Here is a 6,862-nt window from a genome sequence, read left to right as displayed (position 1 = left end):
TGTACATTAATATGTCTCTGAATCTAATTAGTGTTTCCAATATGCACATGGGGCATGTGGCCATCTACTGTGACATGAACAGCTCATCAGTGGTCATATTGCCAAAGGAAAATGACTCTCCGTCCCTCAGCAGCTATTAAATTAACTTTCCACAAGTCCTTCAATAGAGGTGGGGGCATGAGAGCCCCTCTCTCATCCATAGAGTGCAGACTTTTTTTAAAAATTTTTTTTATTAATTTGAGTATTTCTTATTTACATTTCGAGTGTTATTCCCTTCCCGGGTTTCCGGGCCAACATCCCCCTAACCTCTCCCCCTCCCCTTCTATATGGGTGTTCCCCTCCCCATCCTCCCCCCATTACCGCCCTCCCCCCAACAATCTAGTTCACTGGGGGTTCAGTCTTAGCAGGACCCAGGGCTTCCCCTTCCACTGGTGATCTTACTAGAATATTCATTGCTACCTATGAGGTCAGAGTCCAGGGTCAGTCTATGTATAGTCTTTAGGTAGTGGCTTAGTCCCTGGAAGCTCTGGTTGCTTGGTATTGTTGTTCATATGGGGTCTCAAGCCCCTTCAAGCTCTTCCAGTTCTTTCTCTGATTCCTTCAACGGGAGTCCCATTCTCAGTTCAGTGGTTTGCTGAGTGCAGACTTTTTGACTTGAACAGATGAGACTCTTAGGCTAGACCTGTATTTCTTTTCTTTTTTTTTCTTTTCTTTGGAGCTGGGGACCGAACCCAGAGCCTTGCGGTTGCTAGGCAAGTGCTCTACCACTGAGCTAAATCCCCAACCCCTTTTTCTTTTTTTCTTAGATTTTTTTTATTTATTTACATTTCAAATGTTATTCCCTCTCGGTTCCCCTTCCATAATCCCCATCCCATCACCTCTCCCCCTTCTTATATGAGGGTGTTCCCCAACCCATCTACCCACCCCCACCCCCCCACCTTGACTTTCCCCTACACTGGAGCATTGAGCCTTGACAGGACCAAGGGTTTCTCCTCCCATTGGTGTCAAACAAGGCCATCCTTTGCAGCTGGAACCATGGGTCTGTTTATGTTTACTCTTTGGATGGTGGTGTAGTCCCTGGGAGCTGTGTTTGGTTGGTATTGTTGTTCTTATGGGGTTGCAAACACCTTTAGCTCCTTCAATCCTTTCTCTAACTCTTCCAATGGGACCCCTTCTCAGTTCAATGGTTGGCTATGAGCATCAACCTCTGTATTTGTCTTGCTCTGATTGAACCTTTCAGGAGAAAGCTATATCAGGCTCCTGTCAGCATGCACTTCTTGGCATCAACAATATTGTCTGGGTTTGGTGTCTGTATAAGGGCTGGATCCCCAGGTGGGGCAGTCTCTAAATGGCCTTTCCTTCAGTCTCTGCTCCAAAGTTTGTCTCCATACTTGTTCCTATGAATATTTTTGTTCCCCCTTCTAAGAAGGACTGAACCATCCGCACTTCGGTCGTCATTCTTTTTTGGACTTCATGTGGTCTGTGGATTGGCTGAGCTTTTGGGCTAATATCCACGTATTAGTGAGTACATACCGTGTGTGTGTGTGTGTGTGTGTGTGTGTGTGTGTGTGTGTGTGTGTGTGTTTGTGATTGGGTTACCTCACTCAGGGTGATATTTTCTAGTTCCATCCATTTGCTATGAATTTCATTATGTCATTGTTTTTGATAGCTGAGTAGTACTCCATTGTGTAGATGGACACATTTTCTGTATCCATTCCTTTGTTGAAGGGCATCTGGGTTCTTTCCAGCTTCTGATTTTTATAAAAAAGTTTGATATGAACATAGTGGAGCATGTGTCCTTGTTATATTTTGGAGCATCTTTTGGGTATATGCCCAGGAGTGGTATAGCTGGGTCCTCAGGTAGTTCAATGTTCAGTTTTCTGAGGAACCTCCAGACTGATTTCCAGAATGGTTGTACCAGTCTGCAATCCCACCAACAATGGAGGAGTGTTCCTCTTTCTCTACATCCTCGCCAGCATCTGCTGTCGCCTGAGTTTTTTATCTTAGCCATTCTGACTGTTGTGAGGTGGAATCTTAGGGTTGTTTTGTTGGTATTTCTCTGATGACTAAAGATATTGAACACTTCTTTAGGTGCTTCTCATTCATTCAATAATCCTCAGCTGAGAATTCTTTGTTTAGCTCTGTACCCCATTTTTAATAGGGTTATTTGATTATCTGGAGTCTACCTTCTTGAGTTCTTTATATATATATATATATATTAGATATTAGCCCTATATTGGATGTAGGATTGGTAAAGACCTTTTTTTTTCAATCTGTTGGTTGATGTTTTGTCCTAATGACAGTGTCCTTTGATGTACAGAGGCTTTGCAATTTTATAAGGTCTGATTTATTGATTCTTGATCTTAGAGCATAAGCCATTGGTGTTCTGTTCAGGAAATTTTCTCCAGTGCCCATGTATTTGAGGCTTTTCCCCACTTTGTCTTCTATTAGTTTGAGTGTGTCTGGTTTGATGTAGAGGTCCTTGATGCACTTGGAGTTAAACTTTGATAAGAATGGATGAATTTGCATTCTTCTACATGCTGACCTCCAGTTGAACCAGCACCATTTGTTGAAAATGCTATCTTTTTTCCACTGGATGGTTTTAGCTCCTTTGTCAAAGATCAAGTGCCCATAGGTGTGTGGGTTCATTTCTGGGTCTTCAGTTCTATTCCACTGCCTGTCTCTGTACCAATACCATGCAGTTTCTTTTATCACTATTGCTCTGTAATACTGCTTGAGGTCAGGGATGGTGATTTCTCCTGAAGTTCTTTTATTGTTGAGTATAGTTTTCACTATCCTGTTTTATTTTTTTATTCCAAATGAATTTGGAAATTGCTGTTTCTATCTCTATGAAGAATTGAGTTGGAATTTTGATGAGGATTGCATTGAATCTGTAGATTGCTTTTGGCAAGATGGCCATTTTTACTGTATTAATCCTGCCAATACATGACCATGAAGATCTTTCCATCTTCTGAGATCTTCAGTTTCTTTCTTCAGAGACTTGAAGTTCTTGTCATACACATTTTTCACTTGCTTGATTAGAGTCACACCAAGCTATTTTATATTGTTTGTGACAACTGTGAAGGGTAGCATTTCCCTCATTTCTTTCTCAGCCTGTTTATCCTTTGAGTAGAGGAAGGATGCTGATTTGTTTGAGTTAATCTTACATCCAGCCACTTTGCTGAAGTTGTTTATCAGGCTTAGTAGATCTCTGGTGGAGTTTTTGAGGTCACTTAAGGATACTATCATATCATCTGCAAATAGTGATATTTTGACTTCTTCCTTTCTATTTGTATCCCTTTGACCTCTTTTTGTTGTCTAATTGTTCTGGCTAGGACTTTGAGTACTATATTGCATCGGAAAGGAGAGACTGGGCAGCCTTGTCTAGTACGTGATTTTAGTGGGTTTGCTTCAAGTTTCTCTCCACTTAGTTTGATTTTGTCTACTAGTTTACTGTATATTACCTTTACTATGTTTAGGTATGGGTCTGATCTTTCCAAGACTTTATCATGAAGGGATATTGAATTTTGTCAAATGCTTTCTCAGCATCTAATGAAATGATCATGTGGTCTTTTTTCTTTGAGTTTGTTTATGTAGTGGATTACATTGATGGATTTCTGTATATTGAACCATCCCTGCATACCTGGGATGAAGCCTACTTGATCATGATGGATGATCCTTTTGATGTGTTCTTGGATTCGGTTTGTGAGAATTTTATTGAGTATTTTTTCATTGATATTTATAAGGGAATTATTCTGTTGTTATGCCTCCCTTTCTGATTTTGTTAATTTGGATATACTTTCGTGTGCCCTCTGGTTAGTCTGGCTAAGGGTTTATCTGTCTTGTTGATTTTCTCAAAACACAAGCTCCTGGTTCTGTTGATTCTTTGTATAGTTCTTTGTGTTTCTACTTGGTTGATTTCAGCCCTGAGTTTGATTATTTCCTGCTGTCTACTCTGCTTGGGTGGATTTGCTTGGTTTTATTCTAGAGCTCTCAGATGTTTTGCCAAGCTACTAGTGTATGCTCTCTCCCGTTTCTTTTTGGGAGGCACTCAAGGCTCTATAAGTTTTCTTCTTAGCACTGCTTTCATCGTGTTCTATAATTTAGAATATGCTGTACCTTCATTTTCATTTAATTCTAAAAAGTCTTTAATTTCTTTCTTTGTTTCTTTCTTGACCAAGTTGTCATTGAGTAGAGCACTGTTCCACTTCCATGTGTACATGGGCTTTCTGTTATTTTTGTTTTTATTGAAGACCAGCCTTATTCTGTGGTAATCTGATAGGATGCATTGAATTATTTGATCTTCTTTTATCTGTTGAGGCCTGTTTTGTGACCCGTCATATGGTCAGTTTTGGAGAAGGTACCATGAGGTGTGGAGAAGAAGGTATCTTCTTTTGTTTTAGGATGAAATGTCCTATAGATATCTGTTAAATCAATTTGGTTCATAACTTTTGTTAGTTTCACTGTGGCTTTGTTTAGTTTCTGTTTCGATGACCTGTCTTTTGGTGAGAGTGGGGTGTTGAACTCTCCCACTATTATTGTTTGAGTTATTATTGTATGTGTGCTTTGTGCTTTAGTAAGGTTTCTTTTATGAATGTGGTTGCCCTTGCATTTGGAGCAGAGATGTTCAGAATTGAGAGTTCATCTTTGCCCCCGCACAGCAGCAAGGAGTAGTGACTCAACAAATGTCCTCTTTAGTTATCGCAACAGGATCCGAGGTATGCCTGAGGACCTCAGGAACTATGCTGAAGCCACGCAGCAAAGCAGGGACTGCCTTCATTCAGACACAGCAGCTTCATGCATCCATGGCTGACACCTTCCTGGTACACATGTGCGGCCTGGACATTGACTCCGTGCCCATCACAGCCCGCAACCTGGCAACATTTGTACCATTGGCCCTGCTTCCGATCTGTAGAGATGCTGAAGATGATTAAGTCTGAGATGAATGTGGCTCAGCTGAATTCCTCTCATGGAACCCATGAGTACCATGCAGAGACCATCAAGAATGTCCACGCAGCCACAGAAATCTTTGGCTCTGATCCCATTCTCAACCCTCCCGTTGTGGTGGTTCTGGACACAAAGGGACCCAAGATCTGAATTGGTCTCATCAAGGGCAGTGGCCCTGCAGAAATGGAGCTGAAGAAGGGAGCCACTCTGAAGATCACCCTGGATAACGCCTACATGGAGAAGTCCATCCTGTGGCTGGACTATAAGAACATCTGCAAGGTGGTGGAGGTGGCCAGCAAGATCTACGTGGATGATGGGCTCATCTCACTGCAGGTGGAGGAGAAAGGTGCTGACTACCTGGTGTCGGAGGTGGAGAATCGTGGCTCCTTGGGCAGCAAGAAGGGCGTGAACCTGCCCAGTACTGCTGTGGACTTCCCCGCAGTGTCAGAAAAGGACATCCAGGGTCTGAAGTTTGGGGTGGAGCAGGATGTGGACATGGTGTTTATGTCTTCCATCCGCAAGGCAGCCGATGTGCATGAGGTGAGGAAGGTCCTGGGAGAGAAGGGCAAGAACATCAAGATCATCAGCAAAATCGAGAACCATGAAGGTGTGCGTAGGTTTGATGAGATTTGGGAGGCCAGTGATGGGATCATGGTGGCTCGTGGTGACCTGAGCATTGAGATTCCTGATAGAAAGTCTTCCTGGCTCAGAAGGTGATGATTGGGCGATGCAACCGACTTGGGAAGCCTGTCATCTGCACCACACAGATTGCTGGAGAGCGTGATCAAGAAACCACGCCCCATTCGTGCTGAAGGCAGTGATGTGGTCAATGCAGTCCTAGATGGAGCAGACTGCATCATGCTATCCGGAGAAACAGCCAAAGGGGACTACCTTCTGGAGGCTGTTCACATACAGCCCCTGGGAGAGGTAGAGGCTGCCATCTACCACTTGCAGTTATTCGAGGAACTCCGCTGCTTGGAGCCCATTACCAGAGACCCCAGGGAAGCTGCCGCCGTGGGTGCTGTGGAGGCCTCCTTCAAGTGCTGCAGTGGTGCTATTATCGTGCTCACCAAGTGGCCCGGTACGGTCCGAGGGCTCCTATCATTGCAATCCTCAGACGCTCACCAGGTCCATCTGTACCGTGGCATCTTCCCTGTGCTGTGTAAGGATGCCGTACAGGATGCCTGGGCTGAGGATGTTGACCTTCGTGTAAACTTGGCCATGAATGTTGGCAAGGCCCGAGGCTTCTTCAAGAAGCGAGATGTGGTCATAGTGCTGACCGGATGGCATCCTGGCTGTGGCTTCACCAACACCATACATGTAGTGCCTGCACCTTGATGGGCCTCTGGAGCTTCTTTTCCCTTCTCCTCTCCTATCCTATCCATTAGGCCAGCAACGCTTATAGTGCTCACTCTGGGGCATAGTGTGGCGCTGGCGGCCTGGGACACCAGGGAAAATTAATGCCTCTGAAACATGCAATAGAGCCCAGTTATTTTTCATGGCCCTACTTGAGCCAGGGGTGAAGGAGGAATGCAGGATTGGAAACCCTCTGACTTTATCACAGAAGGGCAGCATTATCTCTGTGTTCTTTGCTCCTGTAGAAAGTTGACCAGAGAATTCCCAGCCCTAGCCTGAAATTAGGAGAGAGCAAGAGCAGGAGCTGGGGACGGGGGGACCCAGGGTTCCAGTGTAGATGACTTTTGGCCTTGGCCATGACTTGCTTTCCCAACAGCTTTGGCCTACCCCCTCCTCCTTGTGCACTCCACTCCTGTCACCGCAGATGCTCCACTCTCCACCTTGTATTCTGCAGGGTCTCTAGGCCCAGTGCCCACCTGAATGTCAATACACAGCAGCTGAAGAAAAAAATTCATCTTGGTAGAATTTTTTCCTTTGTGAGTATGTAGTGCCCTTCCTT

At 44.2% G+C, this 6,862-nt stretch overlaps 1 pseudogene; it reads left to right on the top strand.

Moving 5' to 3' along the window:
• The first annotated feature begins 4,733 nt into the window (after nucleotides 1–4,733).
• On the top strand, nucleotides 4,734–6,285 carry Pkm-ps16 (pyruvate kinase M1/2, pseudogene 16; annotated as a pseudogene).
• The last annotated feature ends 577 nt before the right edge of the window (nucleotides 6,286–6,862 follow it).

Source organism: Rattus norvegicus, chromosome 15 (assembly GCF_021556685.1).
Source record: "Rattus norvegicus strain SHRSP/BbbUtx chromosome 15, alternate assembly SHRSP_T2T, whole genome shotgun sequence".
Classification (NCBI taxonomy): domain Eukaryota; kingdom Metazoa; phylum Chordata; class Mammalia; order Rodentia; family Muridae; genus Rattus; species Rattus norvegicus.
The sequence above is the reverse complement of the archived record's forward strand: the minus strand, read 5'-3'. Positions and strand labels throughout refer to the sequence as shown.